Source organism: Dunckerocampus dactyliophorus, chromosome 4, assembly GCF_027744805.1.
Source record: "Dunckerocampus dactyliophorus isolate RoL2022-P2 chromosome 4, RoL_Ddac_1.1, whole genome shotgun sequence".
Classification (NCBI taxonomy): Eukaryota; Metazoa; Chordata; class Actinopteri; order Syngnathiformes; family Syngnathidae; genus Dunckerocampus; species Dunckerocampus dactyliophorus.
In genome coordinates this window covers 32,065,008-32,086,221 of record NC_072822.1, presented here as the reverse complement: position 1 = coordinate 32,086,221, position 21,214 = coordinate 32,065,008, and the positions used below count along the sequence as shown (strand labels likewise).

Below are 21,214 nucleotides of genomic sequence, written 5' to 3'. Positions count from 1 at the left end.
CCCTTCACCGTAACGTGGGGGTTGTTGATTAAAATGGCCACTCCGTCATTTTTGTTCTCATTTGACCCGCTCCATAAGGATGTTTGTGGCCACATTTCCTCCCACTGTTTGTAGCTTTTTAAAAAGGGTAAACCACATTCTTGTAATAGAAACACATCTGACTTAAAAGTTTGAAGGAAGGATAAAACACTCTGAGCTCTAACTTTCGACTTCACACTTCTCACATTGATGGTGGAGAAGGTGAGAGTCACAAGTATGATTTTTTTTTTTTTTTTTTTTTAAAACCAATAAACAACTAAAAGGGCCTAAAAAAATAAATAAATAAATAAATGAATAAAAAAACAACTTAAAATTTAAACTGTGACTAAGAAATATCTTGTGAATGAAGCTCCTCCTTCACTCCAGTTGGTGAGGGCTGGAGGGGGAGGGGCTCCCTTCCCTGTCGGCGTCTGGGTGTCGGTCTTTCCTGGAGTCTATCATTCAAAGTCCTTTTCGCCCTTGGGGTTGACTGCAAAACGATATTTAAAAAGGACAGTTCATTTGGTGAGCCTGAGGGGAAGACCCGCGGCTCCTCCATAGAACTGTCTGAGAGGACCTCTGGCCTTCCCCTCTTTTCTGATAATAGAGAGGAGTCAGAAGACAGCTCTGAAGCAAGTCTTTTGGCCTTTTGGGCATTTGGAATGGTGTCTTCTTCCACACTCTCTGATATTTCTTGGCTGCTGTCCAGGTGAGTGCACCCCTCACTTGGCAACAGGCCACTTTGAGTCGTGGTTTCCTGGGCTTCTGTAGGCTCCGCCCTCTCTCCCGCCTCACCTGATTCCTCTCCTCCAATCACAGGTTTTGGCGGGAGATTTGAATTTTCAACAGTTTCAGAGGCCTTTTGGGCCCTCACATTTTCCTCTCCTATTTCCTCATTTTGTTTTCCTTTCCCAGCCTTCAGCTTGTTGGCAAATGATTTTGGGCAGTCTCTGAAGAGATGATTTGAATCTCCACAGAGGTTGCACCTTCTGCCATTGGTACATTGTTCAAAAGTGTGACCAATTTCTCTACATTTTCGACACACAGTCTGCTGACATGCCTCTGCCAGGTGCCCGTGCTCTCCACACTTGCGGCAGAGCTTGGGCTGACCCTGGTAGTGTATGTAGCCTCGGTTTTCTCCCAGAACTATCATCGATGGGAGATGTTTCAGGCCCTGGAAGCCCTGAGGGTCCTGCCATTGTTGGATGGGGACCCTCCAGGCACAATTCCAGATGCCGTCTTCGTCTCTCACCTTCATAGCCTGGCCTTTAACCGTGCAATATCTTCCCAGCCAAAAACAAATGTCGTCTGCGGTCACTGTCTCATTAAACATTCGGACAATAACAGTTTTAGCAGCATTGTCAGTCAGTTTTTCCACATTGAACACAGACAACTGGGGTTTAGCATCCTCATACCTTTGCCAAAAATCTCTCAGAGTTGCAGCAGACTGAAAACTTACATCAAAGCCTTTGTGAAAAGGCAGTGTCAAAATGCAATTCAGATCTTCCGGTTTTAATTTCAGGGTCTGTTGGATGATTTTCCGGGGAAAGTCCAGTCTGGACATTCCAACTTCTTCACCATCCACTTGCTTGAGTGTAAAACGCACGCTGTGGTGCCTCCGCATACCGGCATGGCTAGCCGACATGATGGAGGCACCACCAGCTAAAATGAAAAAAAGTATGCAATAAATACAATTAAAACAACAGATAAATAACTAAAAACCAATTAGAAAAAATTTACTTACCTTTAGTTGCTGTGAAAACAATAAAGTTATAATGCACTGTAAAGTGCCAAGAATGTCCTCCCAATGACTGGCAGAATCCTATGCCACAAAAGCATACAATTCCCCACCCGTAGGAGGTGACCGCAGTCTTAGCCAAAAGGCCGAGAAGCGATAGCATTGAAAGCTCAGAGGGGAGCATGTCATTTCTGACAAAACAAGCTAAAGTCCCGGTTGCACACACTGACTCACGACGACCTCAAACGTCAACACGCTGTTAGATGTAGTTACATATAGGCGCCTCTCTTGGCACATGTTAGATAGTGTGACCGGAGCAGACTTGTGGACTCGCTGTATCTTTTCACTCGGCCTTGGCTTTTCTTTTCCACACCCTTTTGCACACTCATTATCGACCGGCTCCAAGCAGCTAAGACCACCGGGGCACACATAGAGGCATAGGACAGGAGGTAAAAGCTAGGTAAAAGACGTCTGACCAGAAGTGCCTCGGACTTGCTCCTGCACCCGCTTAGAAGACGAGTCCCCGCAGCTGTGTATCATTCTTCCTGGTACATTCAACTGTTGAAATTGAGCTATCGTTTCCGAGACTTATTTGGAAGCACGAAAGATAACGAACCAAAGACTTTTGATGCCAAACGACAACCCCGCGCGCACATTGTAAACAATAAAAAGATGCACCTGTGTTGTTTTGCAGCCATAATATGAAACCAGTGTTTCGTGACCCATTCGTTATTGAAGCTCATGCGGTGCACGTCGGTCTATGCATGAAGCGGCAATAAACGGATTTCACTCAGCCACATCAGAATACTCCTCGGTAAGCAAACAATGGAGGCCACAGTCCAATGTGAATATGTTTGAAACAGTGACGTGGACTCAGTACTCCAGTCTCCCCGTGGAATGCCTGCAGCAACTGGACTATGCCACTTGCTGTCGCTGTCTTTGCTCAGAATGAAGCCACAAGAGTGGAATGTGCAACACAGCCTCACTCTTTGACATAACGAGAGTACTGTCCTTATTAATCCTATCGCCAGTATGAGCAACTACAAAAGTATTTCAGTGTCATTTGGCTTGTGCATGTGATGGCGGGAGAGCGCCGACGCGGCATAATACAGAACGCATTCCCATAATGCATTGCTCCGGCGTCAGAAGATTGCGTGGAAACTAGCTGCGGCACTCAAACTTCTGGCTAATGAAGTAACAACTCTGGTAACAACAATGTCACATTTCCTTTGTCTGTTGCCCTTCACTTTTGCTCTACTTTCTGACATTTGGACCGCAGAGACGGCGGCGTCAGGGGAAAGATGTGAAGGCGAGACGCCACCGGGAAGTGTCCAGAAGGCTAGAGCGTCCAAAATCACAAGGCCGGTCGTGGCTGTAGGAGGTGCCTCCGAACGTGTGGCGTCCGTCGAGCGCAATGGCAGATGCTGAACTTGGACACAGGTCCAGTGCGTGTGTTTGTTGTGAAGCAGCCGATGACACCACCACTTAGCATGCTGCGTGTGTGAGAGTCTCGTCTGAGTGAGACTCGTCCAACTCATACTTACCTGGCAGGGGAGATACCATGATCAAGAAGGTGGTTCACCCAGGGTGAGGCTCAGCCATTGCACATGGGTTGAGCTGACCCCTGCGAATTCCCCAAATGTGGGAATCTCGACTGCATAATTTGTGATAGTGGGGGACTGCGTTCGCGCTCTCCCCTGATGGCGTGTTTAAAACAACTTGCAGGTGCAGTCTTGCGCAAAGCTTCTGGGCTTGCGGCCACATCCCCGTTTGCGCAAGAGCGGGGAATGACGAGCCCAGAACTTCCAACGCCTACTGGGAAGGTCTGTACGACCACGGATGACAACCACCCAGCAATAAGGCTCGCCTGCACTCAGGCGGGAAAAGTGAAATAAGAATTTCTCCAGTAGCATTCTCACCCGGACAGAGAAAGCTGTGTCGGCCAAGTGAACTCAACTTTACCGGCACACCGGAACCGCTCCCCACAGTGGACCTCAACACAGCAACCAATTCGGTCGTCGGAAACAACCATCGACCTGAAGCCGAAGCAGATCAAATTGCTGTCGTTCTCGTCAGCAGCCTTCCCAGCGCCATGGTAACTGCTTCCGATCTTCCTGTCTTGGAGGAAGGAAGGAAAGTAAGGAAAGCAGCGAGACCCTTGAAGAAGAACCATGACACCGCGAGCTTACCAGGAGACAAGGGAAGATGCAGAGTCATCCTCAAAACCGCAGCTCGCAAGGCCAACCTAACGGCTCTGCTCGGTGACGACACTGAACACGAACGACCGAAGAGCAATCCCACCGGTGAATACAAGAAGATCACGGAATGTCTTCAGAGGCCGGGAAAAAAGAGGACGGTGTAGAGTGTCACACGTGCTACCTACCGCCTGCATCCCGGAGAAGCCACACCTTGCATTTACGGACTGCCCAAAATTCACAAGGCGGGAGGTCCACTCAGGCCTGTTGCCAGCAGATTCGACTCTTCCACGGTCAGTATTGCCAAATACCCAGCCACCATTCTGGCCCCACTGCTTGGCAGTACCCCACCCCATGTCCACAGCTCCACAGACTTCACTAATGAGATTCAGACCCTCAGGTTATCTCCGGAAGAGACCCTGGTATGAGTCGACATCACCTCCCCGTTTACACGTATCTCCACCACTGCAGCAATAGACACTGGCAGAAGAAGGGCAACAGTAGCACTCCAGCCTCCAAGACACAAGCAACCTCACTCCAGAGCAAGTATATGATTTCCTGCAAATGTGCCTTAAGGGCACATGCTTGCAATTCCGTATGTGTTTCTACAGGCCAAGACATGGCTCTGCCGTGGGCTCACCGCTCTCACCCATTGTGGCTATCGTGTACATGGAAGACGTGGAAAGAAAACTACGGGGATCCTGCACAGGAACTAAAGACAGCCACTGCTTCCGATGTGTGGATGACACGCGGGTTTGCCAATCTTCGGACTGTGAAGTGCGGCCGGGGATGGATGGAAGCCTCAACATTGAGGTCTACGGTAAACCTACCCGCGCTGGCCCGTTCCTACACTTGTACCGCCTTCGCACACTGGAACCCAAGCTAGGAGCTGTCAGAGCCGCAAACAACAGAGCAGAAAATAGCCCTAACCGAAGGAGCAGACACGCATTTTACAGGCTCTAACCACCTGTGGCTATCCCAAAGTGGCTCTATGTCAAATCCAGCAAAGGAAGGGCCACGACACCTGACCGCGAGAAGCAAAACAGAGGGCGGAAAGCCGCGGTCCCTTACTTGGTTGGTTTGTCGAGGAAACTCGGAAGGCTTCCACCAGACGAGACCATTTTGTCAGATTCCACCCAGCTGTCGATCACTGCGACACCCGCTGGCCCCTGGGAAGTGCGCAAGAGACCCGAGTATCAGGAGCCGGTGGAAGAGTGCAGGAGGCATGGCCGGAGAACACGCTGCTTTATGCATTGTGCTCCCTTTGTAAGGTGTTGATGCTGCTGGGAAGGCAAAGAGGGTCCACGGAGGGCGCAGACACTGTCGCAGGGCATATTTTCCACAGCGTACCGCCACCTGCTCGGGTGGCACCAAACGTAAACACTTTCATTGGTCTCTGGTGAGCATCGCACGGTATCGGGCAAAACATGCCGGATGCTGTCAAACGACCTGCCTTTGCTGTCAACATGAGAAGGGGAAGTGCACCGCTCCCGGAGATACTGCAATACCAGGTCGATGCGTGGAGCGGACGGCGCAAGCCCCGAGCTCAGCTCCCTGTCCCAAAAAGCAATTTAATATTTGGTCCCCAGATAGGAGACATATCAGATATTAAACTGATAAGAACAGATTTTTTTTTTTTTTTTTTTTTTAACGTGTTTATTGTCACTGTTACAAAAAATTTACTACATTTCAAAACATTTTTTTAAAGATGCCTTTTAAAATTCAATTATTTACAACACCAATAATTTAAGTAAAAATAAAATCAGTAAAAATTCTGTAAAATTAAAAGTGTTGCAGGCAGCAAAATGTGTAAAATTTGTACAGACCATTTTAAAAAGTCATAATAAGCTTCAGTGTCGTCTGTTGCACAGGAGTGCAGTGAGTCCTGATCAATAGTGAGTTCACCCCACTCTCCCAGACAGTAATTCTCCAGGACGCTGCCAGGACGTCCCGAGGCCCTCATCCTTCTTCATTTCTCCCTCCTTCCTCTCCCGGAGAGCCAGGCCGTCGCTGCCGAGACCTTTGCTGTGAAGCTCCGGGTGCCACCTCCGGGTGGGCACAGACGACTCTTCTTTGTGACTGTGTCCTTGGCCCGCCGCTTGCAGCTGTCAGAGTCGCTGCAGCCATTCGGATCACAGCCACGGGGGGGGTCTGTCTGTGCCTCCTTACCAGCAAGTTGCGGGAGGTCCAGATGGCGTCTTTGATGGCGGCGAGGGCGAGCCACTGCTTTTCAAACTCCTTGCAGTTTAACTTCTGGTGGCTCGCCCCATAGAGCACGAGCTGTGCGTTTAGGACCTCCCTTGCTGGCAAGTCCGGGAAATTTAGGTCGCCGGCTGTCGCCCACAGGTCTCTGGCAGCACTGCACTCCCAGAGGAGATGCCTCACCGTCTCAGGGGCGCCACAACCCGGTCGGGGACAAGTTGAGTTTGCTGCCATTCCTCGGGAGTGCATAACGGACCTGACTGGGAGGACCTCGTGGGCCACCATCCATGCCAGGTCCCGGAGTCTGTTTGGGAGAGCCGGGTGGTTGACGTTGCGCCAAACATCTGTGGGCTCGCCAAGTGCGAGCCCGCGCACTGGACTCACTGGATCCCGCTCCTGCACAACAGAAACGACAGAGCGATGATTTTTTAAAACGTCAAAAGTTTCTTTTTCCAGATTAAAATGTCTTAAAAAGGTCCTTATAAAAGCATATGCTGGTGGTAAATTAAAGGAAACAGGTACAGTTTGATCTAAGGGGATCAGTTTGAGCCGTCTTAAGTAGGAGCCCATCCAGTATCGTGCCAGCGCTTTTGTTTTGGGATTACTGGATGGGCTCATCGCACTCATCAGGTGTAGGGACGTGTATCTCGCTCCAAGGAATATTTGGAGGTCTGGCACTCCTTTTCCTCCTTTTCCTTTTGATTTTTTCATGACTTCTCTCCTCACTCTCTCCCACTTGGAGCCCCAAAGGAAGTAAAAAATGGCTCGGTCCAGGTCTAAAAGAACGTTTCTTTTGGGGGTAAAAACAGAGCTGATCAATAAAAGCAAAGGTAAAATCACAGCTTTTATGATTAAAACCTTTCCTTCCAGGGTCAGCTGTCTCAGTCCCCAAAACCCCAGTCTTTGCCTAACTTTCCCTACCACGTCGCCCCAATTTGTTTCACCTCCCCCGTCCTTGCCAAATTTAATTCCCAGTATTTTTTGGTCAGTCTGTGTCACAGTCAGGGGAAGTCCCGTCTTCTCCGATTCCGTCCAGGGTCCATAAAACTGGGCTTGGGTCTTTTCTCTATTGAGTTTTGACCCAGAGGCCCGTCCATAAAAGTCAGTCAGGTCCAGTGCTCTTTTAACAGATAAAATATCCGTGCATAAAATGTTCAAATCGTCCATATATAAAATACATTTTGGTACGAGTCCCCCTGGAATAGTCGCCCCTTTAATCCATCTGTCCCTTCTCAAAATCTGTGCCAGAGGTTCTATACATAAAACATACAGGAGGGCAGATAACGGGCATCCCTGACGGACACCGCAGTTAATTTGGACTGCTTTTGTCAGATTCCCGTTTACCACAAATTTGCTGGTAATATCCCGGTACAGCAGTCCCACCCACGCTACGAATCTTTCCGGAAAACCCATTCTTTGCAGTACCCTGAAAAGGTACTGGTGCGAGACCCGATCAAAGGCTTTCTCAAAGTCTAAATTTAGGACTACTAACCGAATGTTTCTGTCTCTCGCAAGACAGATGGTGTCACGAATCAGCATGAGGCTGTCTGTGATCTTCCTCCCTGGGATGGCACAGGTTTGATCCGGGTCAATCAAGTCATCTAAAAACATGGACATACGTGTCGCTAAAAGTTTACTAAAAATTTTGCAGTCACAGTTTAAAAGGGTAATAGGTCTCCAATTTTTAAGATCGGTCTTGTCTTTTGTCTTATAAAGGAGTGTCACTATCCCTACTCTAAAACTGTCAGGTAGTCGGCTACTTTGTTCAAATTCCTTAAAAACAGCGAGTAACTCTGGTGCTAAAATATCCCAAAAAGTTAAATAAAATTCCAAGGGGAGCCCATCCTCACCTGGGGACTTCCCCTTCTTAAAAGCCACGACGCATTTATTTAACTCTTTGAGAGTAAAATCCTGTTTTAAAAGCACATTTTCGCTCACTGATTTTTCAATAAAACCTAAAACTTCTAAAATAGCTTCAGGCTTTGTATTTTTAGTTGCATAGAGTTCTTGATAAAAGCGTTCTATTGTTTCATTTATTTCAGTTGTTGTTTCCACTATGCGCCCTTCTTTATTTTGTAATTTTAAAATACCTCCTGGCTTGCTTAGGATTTTTTTAAAGAAATAGCGGGTGCATTTTTCCCCTTCTTCTATTTCTTTTTCCTTGCTCCTTAAGATAACACCTTTACTTTTGATTTTTGCTAGAGTAGCCATTTCATTTTTTACCTGCTTGATTTCTTCCTTGAAATTCAGCCCTTTTAGTGTTAAGTTAAAATAACGTTGTAAGCGTTTTTGCAGTCCTATCATGTATCTTTTTTCTTTGTAAGATTTTTTCCGTCCTGCTTGTTGAAAGAAAAGCCGGGTCCTTAACTTCACCATTTCCCACCACTGTGCTCGTGAAACATGCAAGTCTTGAAGGGTCTGCCAGTCCTTGAACCGCTCCCTGTACTGACTGACCAAGTCTTGATCTTCCAGCAGGGAGCAATTCAGTTTCCACGGACCTCTTCCCACTACCACACCCGAGGGGAGTGAGAGAGTGCAGGAGAGAATCAGGTGATCAGAGAAAAAGACAGGGGTCAATCTAGCATCAGTAGGTGGCCAATCCCGTGTGAATATGTAATCTATGCGAGAGGCTCTGGTGCTGTCGCCACTGAACCAGGTGAAGCCCTCCTCTCTAGGATGCATGGCTTTATAACAATCGTGCAGTTTGAAATCCCTACTCATGGCTTGTAATAAAACCGATGTTTTATCAACTTTAAAATCTTCTCCCGCCCCCCTTCTGTCTTTCCTGCTTAAAATGCAATTAAAATCCCCCCCCACCACTATAGGTACCCGGCCTAACATGTGGGACTGCAAGTTTTCTAAAAAATCATACCTTTCATTTTTTTTCGTTAAAACCATAAATATTTAAGAGGTTAAAATCCTGTCCCATAAAAGTCAAGTGTGCTGATAGTGCTCGTCCCTCTCTCACCACGGTGCTCCCCTTCACCGTAACGTGGGGGTTGTTGATTAAAATGGCCACTCCGTCATTTTTGTTCTCATTTGACCCGCTCCATAAGGATGTTTGTGGCCACATTTCCTCCCACTGTTTGTAGCTTTTTAAAAAGGGTAAACCACATTCTTGTAATAGAAACACATCTGACTTAAAAGTTTGAAGGAAGGATAAAACACTCTGAGCTCTAACTTTCGACTTCACACTTCTCACATTGATGGTGGAGAAGGTGAGAGTCACAAGTATGATTTTTTTTTTTTTTTTTTTTAAAACCAATAAACAACTAAAAGGGCCTAAAAAAATAAATAAATAAATAAATGAATAAAAAAACAACTTAAAATTTAAACTGTGACTAAGAAATATCTTGTGAATGAAGCTCCTCCTTCACTCCAGTTGGTGAGGGCTGGAGGGGGAGGGGCTCCCTTCCCTGTCGGCGTCTGGGTGTCGGTCTTTCCTGGAGTCTATCATTCAAAGTCCTTTTCGCCCTTGGGGTTGACTGCAAAACGATATTTAAAAAGGACAGTTCATTTGGTGAGCCTGAGGGGAAGACCCGCGGCTCCTCCATAGAACTGTCTGAGAGGACCTCTGGCCTTCCCCTCTTTTCTGATAATAGAGAGGAGTCAGAAGACAGCTCTGAAGCAAGTCTTTTGGCCTTTTGGGCATTTGGAATGGTGTCTTCTTCCACACTCTCTGATATTTCTTGGCTGCTGTCCAGGTGAGTGCACCCCTCACTTGGCAACAGGCCACTTTGAGTCGTGGTTTCCTGGGCTTCTGTAGGCTCCGCCCTCTCTCCCGCCTCACCTGATTCCTCTCCTCCAATCACAGGTTTTGGCGGGAGATTTGAATTTTCAACAGTTTCAGAGGCCTTTTGGGCCCTCACATTTTCCTCTCCTATTTCCTCATTTTGTTTTCCTTTCCCAGCCTTCAGCTTGTTGGCAAATGATTTTGGGCAGTCTCTGAAGAGATGATTTGAATCTCCACAGAGGTTGCACCTTCTGCCATTGGTACATTGTTCAAAAGTGTGACCAATTTCTCTACATTTTCGACACACAGTCTGCTGACATGCCTCTGCCAGGTGCCCGTGCTCTCCACACTTGCGGCAGAGCTTGGGCTGACCCTGGTAGTGTATGTAGCCTCGGTTTTCTCCCAGAACTATCATCGATGGGAGATGTTTCAGGCCCTGGAAGCCCTGAGGGTCCTGCCATTGTTGGATGGGGACCCTCCAGGCACAATTCCAGATGCCGTCTTCGTCTCTCACCTTCATAGCCTGGCCTTTAACCGTGCAATATCTTCCCAGCCAAAAACAAATGTCGTCTGCGGTCACTGTCTCATTAAACATTCGGACAATAACAGTTTTAGCAGCATTGTCAGTCAGTTTTTCCACATTGAACACAGACAACTGGGGTTTAGCATCCTCATACCTTTGCCAAAAATCTCTCAGAGTTGCAGCAGACTGAAAACTTACATCAAAGCCTTTGTGAAAAGGCAGTGTCAAAATGCAATTCAGATCTTCCGGTTTTAATTTCAGGGTCTGTTGGATGATTTTCCGGGGAAAGTCCAGTCTGGACATTCCAACTTCTTCACCATCCACTTGCTTGAGTGTAAAACGCACGCTGTGGTGCCTCCGCATACCGGCATGGCTAGCCGACATGATGGAGGCACCACCAGCTAAAATGAAAAAAAGTATGCAATAAATACAATTAAAACAACAGATAAATAACTAAAAACCAATTAGAAAAAATTTACTTACCTTTAGTTGCTGTGAAAACAATAAAGTTATAATGCACTGTAAAGTGCCAAGAATGTCCTCCCAATGACTGGCAGAATCCTATGCCACAAAAGCATACAATTCCCCACCCGTAGGAGGTGACCGCAGTCTTAGCCAAAAGGCCGAGAAGCGATAGCATTGAAAGCTCAGAGGGGAGCATGTCATTTCTGACAAAACAAGCTAAAGTCCCGGTTGCACACACTGACTCACGACGACCTCAAACGTCAACACGCTGTTAGATGTAGTTACATATAGGCGCCTCTCTTGGCACATGTTAGATAGTGTGACCGGAGCAGACTTGTGGACTCGCTGTATCTTTTCACTCGGCCTTGGCTTTTCTTTTCCACACCCTTTTGCACACTCATTATCGACCGGCTCCAAGCAGCTAAGACCACCGGGGCACACATAGAGGCATAGGACAGGAGGTAAAAGCTAGGTAAAAGACGTCTGACCAGAAGTGCCTCGGACTTGCTCCTGCACCCGCTTAGAAGACGAGTCCCCGCAGCTGTGTATCATTCTTCCTGGTACATTCAACTGTTGAAATTGAGCTATCGTTTCCGAGACTTATTTGGAAGCACGAAAGATAACGAACCAAAGACTTTTGATGCCAAACGACAACCCCGCGCGCACATTGTAAACAATAAAAAGATGCACCTGTGTTGTTTTGCAGCCATAATATGAAACCAGTGTTTCGTGACCCATTCGTTATTGAAGCTCATGCGGTGCACGTCGGTCTATGCATGAAGCGGCAATAAACGGATTTCACTCAGCCACATCAGAATACTCCTCGGTAAGCAAACAATGGAGGCCACAGTCCAATGTGAATATGTTTGAAACAGTGACGTGGACTCAGTACTCCAGTCTCCCCGTGGAATGCCTGCAGCAACTGGACTATGCCACTTGCTGTCGCTGTCTTTGCTCAGAATGAAGCCACAAGAGTGGAATGTGCAACACAGCCTCACTCTTTGACATAACGAGAGTACTGTCCTTATTAATCCTATCGCCAGTATGAGCAACTACAAAAGTATTTCAGTGTCATTTGGCTTGTGCATGTGATGGCGGGAGAGCGCCGACGCGGCATAATACAGAACGCATTCCCATAATGCATTGCTCCGGCGTCAGAAGATTGCGTGGAAACTAGCTGCGGCACTCAAACTTCTGGCTAATGAAGTAACAACTCTGGTAACAACAATGTCACATTTCCTTTGTCTGTTGCCCTTCACTTTTGCTCTACTTTCTGACATTTGGACCGCAGAGACGGCGGCGTCAGGGGAAAGATGTGAAGGCGAGACGCCACCGGGAAGTGTCCAGAAGGCTAGAGCGTCCAAAATCACAAGGCCGGTCGTGGCTGTAGGAGGTGCCTCCGAACGTGTGGCGTCCGTCGAGCGCAATGGCAGATGCTGAACTTGGACACAGGTCCAGTGCGTGTGTTTGTTGTGAAGCAGCCGATGACACCACCACTTAGCATGCTGCGTGTGTGAGAGTCTCGTCTGAGTGAGACTCGTCCAACTCATACTTACCTGGCAGGGGAGATACCATGATCAAGAAGGTGGTTCACCCAGGGTGAGGCTCAGCCATTGCACATGGGTTGAGCTGACCCCTGCGAATTCCCCAAATGTGGGAATCTCGACTGCATAATTTGTGATAGTGGGGGACTGCGTTCGCGCTCTCCCCTGATGGCGTGTTTAAAACAACTTGCAGGTGCAGTCTTGCGCAAAGCTTCTGGGCTTGCGGCCACATCCCCGTTTGCGCAAGAGCGGGGAATGACGAGCCCAGAACTTCCAACGCCTACTGGGAAGGTCTGTACGACCACGGATGACAACCACCCAGCAATAAGGCTCGCCTGCACTCAGGCGGGAAAAGTGAAATAAGAATTTCTCCAGTAGCATTCTCACCCGGACAGAGAAAGCTGTGTCGGCCAAGTGAACTCAACTTTACCGGCACACCGGAACCGCTCCCCACAGTGGACCTCAACACAGCAACCAATTCGGTCGTCGGAAACAACCATCGACCTGAAGCCGAAGCAGATCAAATTGCTGTCGTTCTCGTCAGCAGCCTTCCCAGCGCCATGGTAACTGCTTCCGATCTTCCTGTCTTGGAGGAAGGAAGGAAAGTAAGGAAAGCAGCGAGACCCTTGAAGAAGAACCATGACACCGCGAGCTTACCAGGAGACAAGGGAAGATGCAGAGTCATCCTCAAAACCGCAGCTCGCAAGGCCAACCTAACGGCTCTGCTCGGTGACGACACTGAACACGAACGACCGAAGAGCAATCCCACCGGTGAATACAAGAAGATCACGGAATGTCTTCAGAGGCCGGGAAAAAAGAGGACGGTGTAGAGTGTCACACGTGCTACCTACCGCCTGCATCCCGGAGAAGCCACACCTTGCATTTACGGACTGCCCAAAATTCACAAGGCGGGAGGTCCACTCAGGCCTGTTGCCAGCAGATTCGACTCTTCCACGGTCAGTATTGCCAAATACCCAGCCACCATTCTGGCCCCACTGCTTGGCAGTACCCCACCCCATGTCCACAGCTCCACAGACTTCACTAATGAGATTCAGACCCTCAGGTTATCTCCGGAAGAGACCCTGGTATGAGTCGACATCACCTCCCCGTTTACACGTATCTCCACCACTGCAGCAATAGACACTGGCAGAAGAAGGGCAACAGTAGCACTCCAGCCTCCAAGACACAAGCAACCTCACTCCAGAGCAAGTATATGATTTCCTGCAAATGTGCCTTAAGGGCACATGCTTGCAATTCCGTATGTGTTTCTACAGGCCAAGACATGGCTCTGCCGTGGGCTCACCGCTCTCACCCATTGTGGCTATCGTGTACATGGAAGACGTGGAAAGAAAACTACGGGGATCCTGCACAGGAACTAAAGACAGCCACTGCTTCCGATGTGTGGATGACACGCGGGTTTGCCAATCTTCGGACTGTGAAGTGCGGCCGGGGATGGATGGAAGCCTCAACATTGAGGTCTACGGTAAACCTACCCGCGCTGGCCCGTTCCTACACTTGTACCGCCTTCGCACACTGGAACCCAAGCTAGGAGCTGTCAGAGCCGCAAACAACAGAGCAGAAAATAGCCCTAACCGAAGGAGCAGACACGCATTTTACAGGCTCTAACCACCTGTGGCTATCCCAAAGTGGCTCTATGTCAAATCCAGCAAAGGAAGGGCCACGACACCTGACCGCGAGAAGCAAAACAGAGGGCGGAAAGCCGCGGTCCCTTACTTGGTTGGTTTGTCGAGGAAACTCGGAAGGCTTCCACCAGACGAGACCATTTTGTCAGATTCCACCCAGCTGTCGATCACTGCGACACCCGCTGGCCCCTGGGAAGTGCGCAAGAGACCCGAGTATCAGGAGCCGGTGGAAGAGTGCAGGAGGCATGGCCGGAGAACACGCTGCTTTATGCATTGTGCTCCCTTTGTAAGGTGTTGATGCTGCTGGGAAGGCAAAGAGGGTCCACGGAGGGCGCAGACACTGTCGCAGGGCATATTTTCCACAGCGTACCGCCACCTGCTCGGGTGGCACCAAACGTAAACACTTTCATTGGTCTCTGGTGAGCATCGCACGGTATCGGGCAAAACATGCCGGATGCTGTCAAACGACCTGCCTTTGCTGTCAACATGAGAAGGGGAAGTGCACCGCTCCCGGAGATACTGCAATACCAGGTCGATGCGTGGAGCGGACGGCGCAAGCCCCGAGCTCAGCTCCCTGTCCCAAAAAGCAATTTAATATTTGGTCCCCAGATAGGAGACATATCAGATATTAAACTGATAAGAACAGATTTTTTTTTTTTTTTTTTTTTTAACGTGTTTATTGTCACTGTTACAAAAAATTTACTACATTTCAAAACATTTTTTTAAAGATGCCTTTTAAAATTCAATTATTTACAACACCAATAATTTAAGTAAAAATAAAATCAGTAAAAATTCTGTAAAATTAAAAGTGTTGCAGGCAGCAAAATGTGTAAAATTTGTACAGACCATTTTAAAAAGTCATAATAAGCTTCAGTGTCGTCTGTTGCACAGGAGTGCAGTGAGTCCTGATCAATAGTGAGTTCACCCCACTCTCCCAGACAGTAATTCTCCAGGACGCTGCCAGGACGTCCCGAGGCCCTCATCCTTCTTCATTTCTCCCTCCTTCCTCTCCCGGAGAGCCAGGCCGTCGCTGCCGAGACCTTTGCTGTGAAGCTCCGGGTGCCACCTCCGGGTGGGCACAGACGACTCTTCTTTGTGACTGTGTCCTTGGCCCGCCGCTTGCAGCTGTCAGAGTCGCTGCAGCCATTCGGATCACAGCCACGGGGGGGGTCTGTCTGTGCCTCCTTACCAGCAAGTTGCGGGAGGTCCAGATGGCGTCTTTGATGGCGGCGAGGGCGAGCCACTGCTTTTCAAACTCCTTGCAGTTTAACTTCTGGTGGCTCGCCCCATAGAGCACGAGCTGTGCGTTTAGGACCTCCCTTGCTGGCAAGTCCGGGAAATTTAGGTCGCCGGCTGTCGCCCACAGGTCTCTGGCAGCACTGCACTCCCAGAGGAGATGCCTCACCGTCTCAGGGGCGCCACAACCCGGTCGGGGACAAGTTGAGTTTGCTGCCATTCCTCGGGAGTGCATAACGGACCTGACTGGGAGGACCTCGTGGGCCACCATCCATGCCAGGTCCCGGAGTCTGTTTGGGAGAGCCGGGTGGTTGACGTTGCGCCAAACATCTGTGGGCTCGCCAAGTGCGAGCCCGCGCACTGGACTCACTGGATCCCGCTCCTGCACAACAGAAACGACAGAGCGATGATTTTTTAAAACGTCAAAAGTTTCTTTTTCCAGATTAAAATGTCTTAAAAAGGTCCTTATAAAAGCATATGCTGGTGGTAAATTAAAGGAAACAGGTACAGTTTGATCTAAGGGGATCAGTTTGAGCCGTCTTAAGTAGGAGCCCATCCAGTATCGTGCCAGCGCTTTTGTTTTGGGATTACTGGATGGGCTCATCGCACTCATCAGGTGTAGGGACGTGTATCTCGCTCCAAGGAATATTTGGAGGTCTGGCACTCCTTTTCCTCCTTTTCCTTTTGATTTTTTCATGACTTCTCTCCTCACTCTCTCCCACTTGGAGCCCCAAAGGAAGTAAAAAATGGCTCGGTCCAGGTCTAAAAGAACGTTTCTTTTGGGGGTAAAAACAGAGCTGATCAATAAAAGCAAAGGTAAAATCACAGCTTTTATGATTAAAACCTTTCCTTCCAGGGTCAGCTGTCTCAGTCCCCAAAACCCCAGTCTTTGCCTAACTTTCCCTACCACGTCGCCCCAATTTGTTTCACCTCCCCCGTCCTTGCCAAATTTAATTCCCAGTATTTTTTGGTCAGTCTGTGTCACAGTCAGGGGAAGTCCCGTCTTCTCCGATTCCGTCCAGGGTCCATAAAACTGGGCTTGGGTCTTTTCTCTATTGAGTTTTGACCCAGAGGCCCGTCCATAAAAGTCAGTCAGGTCCAGTGCTCTTTTAACAGATAAAATATCCGTGCATAAAATGTTCAAATCGTCCATATATAAAATACATTTTGGTACGAGTCCCCCTGGAATAGTCGCCCCTTTAATCCATCTGTCCCTTCTCAAAATCTGTGCCAGAGGTTCTATACATAAAACATACAGGAGGGCAGATAACGGGCATCCCTGACGGACACCGCAGTTAATTTGGACTGCTTTTGTCAGATTCCCGTTTACCACAAATTTGCTGGTAATATCCCGGTACAGCAGTCCCACCCACGCTACGAATCTTTCCGGAAAACCCATTCTTTGCAGTACCCTGAAAAGGTACTGGTGCGAGACCCGATCAAAGGCTTTCTCAAAGTCTAAATTTAGGACTACTAACCGAATGTTTCTGTCTCTCGCAAGACAGATGGTGTCACGAATCAGCATGAGGCTGTCTGTGATCATCCTCCCTGGGATGGCACAGGTTTGATCCGGGTCAATCAAGTCATCTAAAAACATGGACATACGTGTCGCTAAAAGTTTACTAAAAATTTTGCAGTCACAGTTTAAAAGGGTAATAGGTCTCCAATTTTTAAGATCGGTCTTGTCTTTTGTCTTATAAAGGAGTGTCACTATCCCTACTCTAAAACTGTCAGGTAGTCGGCTACTTTGTTCAAATTCCTTAAAAACAGCGAGTAACTCTGGTGCTAAAATATCCCAAAAAGTTAAATAAAATTCCAAGGGGAGCCCATCCTCACCTGGGGACTTCCCCTTCTTAAAAGCCACGACGCATTTATTTAACTCTTTGAGAGTAAAATCCTGTTTTAAAAGCACATTTTCGCTCACTGATTTTTCAATAAAACCTAAAACTTCTAAAATAGCTTCAGGCTTTGTATTTTTAGTTGCATAGAGTTCTTGATAAAAGCGTTCTATTGTTTCATTTATTTCAGTTGTTGTTTCCACTATGCGCCCTTCTTTATTTTGTAATTTTAAAATACCTCCTGGCTTGCTTAGGATTTTTTTAAAGAAATAGCGGGTGCATTTTTCCCCTTCTTCTATTTCTTTTTCCTTGCTCCTTAAGATAACACCTTTACTTTTGATTTTTGCTAGAGTAGCCATTTCATTTTTTACCTGCTTGATTTCTTCCTTGAAATTCAGCCCTTTTAGTGTTAAGTTAAAATAACGTTGTAAGCGTTTTTGCAGTCCTATCATGTATCTTTTTTCTTTGTAAGATTTTTTCCGTCCTGCTTGTTGAAAGAAAAGCCGGGTCCTTAACTTCACCATTTCCCACCACTGTGCTCGTGAAACATGCAAGTCTTTCTGATAAAAGAGAAGAGTCAGAAGACAGCTCTGAAGCAAGTCTTTTGGCCTGTTGGGCATTTGGAATGGTGTCTTCTTCCACACTCTCTGGTATTTCCTGGCTACTGTCCAGGTGAGTGCACCCCTCACTTAGCAACAGGCCATTTTGAGTCGTTGTTTCCTGGGCTTCTGTAGGCTCCGCCCTCTCTCCCGCCGCACCTGCTTCCTTTCCTCCAATCACAGGTTTTGGCGGGAGATTTGAATTTTCAACAGTTTCAGAGGCCTTTTGGGCCCTCACATTTTCATCTCCTATTTCCTCATTTTGTTTTCCTTTTCCAGCCTTCAGCTTGTTGGCAAATGATTTTGGGCAGTCTCTGAAGAGATGATTTGAATCTCCACAGAGGTTGCACCTTCTGCCATTGGTACATTGTTCAAAAGTGTGACCAATTTCTCTACATTTCCGACACACAGTCTGCTGACATGCCTCTGCCAGGTGCCGGTGCTCACCACAATTGCGGCAGAGCTTGGGCTGACCCTGGTAGTGTATGTAGCCTCGGTTTTCTCCCAGAACTATCATCGATGGGAGATGTTTCAGGCCCTGGAAGCCCTGAGGGTCCTGCCATTGTTGGATGGGGACCCTCCAGGCACAATTCCAGATGCCATCTTCGTCTCTCACCTTCATAGCCTGGCCTTTAACCGTGCAGTATCTTCCCAGCCAAAAGCAAATGTCGTCTGCGGTCACTGTTTCATTAAACATTCGAACAATAACAGTTTTAGCAGCATTGTCAGTCAGTTTTTCCACAATGAACACAGACAACTGGGGTTTAGCATCTTCATACCTTAGCCAAAAATCTCTCAGAGTTGCAGCAGACTGAAAACTTACATCAAAACCTTTGTGAAATGGCAGTGTCAAAATGCAATTTAAATCTTCTGGTTTGAATTTAAGGGTCTGTTGGATGATTTTCCGGGAAAAGTCCAGTCTGGACATTCCAAGTTGTTCACCATCCACTTACTTGAGAGTAAAACGCACGCTGTGGTGCCTCCGCATACCGGCATGGCGAGCCGACATGGTGGAGGCACCACCAGCTAAAATAAAAAAAAAGTGTGCAATAAGTTAAATTAAAACAACAGATAAATAATTAAAAAACAATTTGAAAAAAACAGTTTGACTTACCTTTAGATACTGTCAAAACAATAAAGTTATAATGCACTGTAAAGTGCCAAGAATATCCTCCAAATGACTGGCAGAATCCTATGCCACAAAAGCATACAATTCCGCACCCGTAGGAGGCAATCGCAGTCTGAGCCAAAAGACTGAGAAGCAATAGCGTTGAAAGCGCAGAGGGGAGCATGTCATTTCTGACAAAACAAGCTAAAGTCCCGGTTGCACACACTGACTCACGACGACCTCAAACGTCAACACGCTGTTAGATGTAGTTACATATAGGCGCCTCTCTTGGCACATGTTAGATAGTGTGACCGGAGCAGACTTGTGAACTCGCTGTATCTTTTCACTCGGCCTTGGCTTTTCTTTTTCACACCCTTTTGCACACTCATTATCGACCGGCTCCAAGCAGCTAAGACCACCGGGGCACACAAAGAGGCATAGGACAGGAGGTAAAAGCTAGGTAAAAGACGTCTGACCAGAAGTGCCTCGGACTTGCTCCTGCACCCGCTTAGAAGACGAGTCCCCGCAGCTGTGTATCATTCTTCCTGGTACATTCGACTGTTAAAATTGAGCTATCGTTTCCGAGACTTATTTGGAAGCACGAAAGATAACGAACCAAAGACTTTTGATGCCAAATGACAACCCCGCGCGCACATTGTAAACAATAAAAAGATGCACCTGTGTTGTTTTGCAGCCATAATATGAAACCAGTGTTTCGTGACCCATTCGTTATTGAAGCTCATGCGGTGCACGTCGGTCTATGCATGAAGCGGCAATAAACGGATTTCACTCAGCCACATCAGAATAGTCCTCAGTAAGCACACAATGGCGGCCACAGTCCATTGTGAATATGTTTGAAACAGTGACGTGGACTCAGTACTCCAGTCTCCCCGTGGAATGCCTGCAGCAACTGCACTATGCCACTTGCTGTCGCTGCCTTTGCTCAGAATGAAGCCACAAGAGTGGAATGTGCAACACAGCCTCACTCTTTGAGATAACGAGAGTACTGTCCTTATAAATCCTATCGCCAGTATGAGCATCTACAAAAGTATTTCAGTGTCATTTGGCTTGTGCATGCGGGAGAGCGCCGACGCGGCATAATACAGAACGCATTCCCATAATGCATTGCTCCGGCGTCAGAAGATTGCGTGGAAACTAGCTGCGGCCATCAAACTTCTGGCTAATGAAGTAACAACTCTGGTAACAACAATGTCACATTTCCTTTGTCTGTTGCCCTTCACTTTTGCTCTACTTTCTGACATTGGGACCGCAGAGACGGCGGCGTCAGGGGAAAGATGTGAAGGTGAGATGCCACCGGGAAGTGTCCAGAAGGCTAGAGCGTCCAAAATCACAAGGCCGGCCGGTCGCGGCTGTAGGAGGTGCCTCCGAACGTGTGGCGTCCGTCGAGCGCAAGGGCAGATGCTGAACTTGGACACAGGTCCAGTGCGTGTGTTTGTTGTGAAGCAGCCGTTGAGACCACCACTTTGCATGCTGCATGTGTGAGAGTCTCGTCTGAGTGAGACTCGTCCAACTCATACTTACCTGGTAGAGGAGATACCATGATCAAGAAGGTGGTTCACCCAGGGCGAGGCTCAGCCATTGCATATGGGTTGAGCTGACCCCTGCGAATTCCCCAAATGTGGGAATCTCGACTGCATAATTTGTGGTAGTGGGGGACTGCGTTCGCGCTCTCCCCTGATGTCGCGTTTAAAACAACTTGCCGGTGCAGTCTTGCGCAAAGCTTCTGGGCTTGCAGCCACATCCCCGTTCTGGCCCCACTGCTTGGCAATACCCCACCCCATATCCACAGCTCCGCAGACTTCACTAATGAGATTCAGACCCTCAGGTTATCTCCGGAAGAAACCCTGGTCGACGTCACCTCCCCTTTTACATGTATCCCCGCCACTGCAGAAGCGGTGTTTCAGCCACACTGAGAAGGAATAACACTGCTTATTAGTTAACCTTTTGCACTTCATAATGTCTCTGAAGCAGCCGTGTTCCAACCAAAAGGAAAGCCATCACCATGGAAGTGAAAATGAACATGATAAAAAGCTCAGCGAGAGGAGACACGCCCCCTCAATATTGGCTGATCTTTTGGTCCCAACCGCTCGACTGTCGCAACCATCATAAAGGATCAAAATTATTGAATGCTAATGAATGCTAGAGGGGTCATGAATTCTGCGCGCTGCTAAACGGAAATCTGGGAGAAGAGGAGAAGAAAAAAGAAGAGAAAAGAAGAAGAGAGAAGAGAGAAAAAAAAGACTTCAGTATTGTCGTAGTAGGAGTTGTGTGGCCATAATACATACTGTATATACACAAATACATATTTGGTATCTCCTGCACACCACACAGCATGAAGACAAGCCAGACCA

At 47.8% G+C, this 21,214-nt stretch overlaps 3 non-coding genes and 2 pseudogenes across 3 annotated transcripts; 3 read left to right on the top strand and 2 right to left on the bottom strand.

Moving 5' to 3' along the window:
- Window positions 1-3,292: 3,292 nt before the first annotated feature.
- Window positions 3,293-3,456, top strand: LOC129180684 (U1 spliceosomal RNA). The gene has a single exon (XR_008570280.1). It is a non-coding gene; the product is annotated as a U1 spliceosomal RNA (small nuclear RNA).
- Window positions 3,457-5,425: 1,969 nt separating this feature from the next.
- On the bottom strand, window positions 5,426-5,632 carry LOC129180665 (U2 spliceosomal RNA; annotated as a pseudogene).
- A 6,790-nt stretch (window positions 5,633-12,422) lies between these two features.
- LOC129180647 (U1 spliceosomal RNA) lies at window positions 12,423-12,586 on the top strand. The gene has a single exon (XR_008570264.1). It is a non-coding gene; the product is annotated as a U1 spliceosomal RNA (small nuclear RNA).
- A 1,969-nt stretch (window positions 12,587-14,555) lies between these two features.
- On the bottom strand, window positions 14,556-14,762 carry LOC129180663 (U2 spliceosomal RNA; annotated as a pseudogene).
- Window positions 14,763-20,376: 5,614 nt separating this feature from the next.
- On the top strand, window positions 20,377-20,540 carry LOC129180562 (U1 spliceosomal RNA). The gene has a single exon (XR_008570193.1). It is a non-coding gene; the product is annotated as a U1 spliceosomal RNA (small nuclear RNA).
- The last annotated feature ends 674 nt before the right edge of the window (window positions 20,541-21,214 follow it).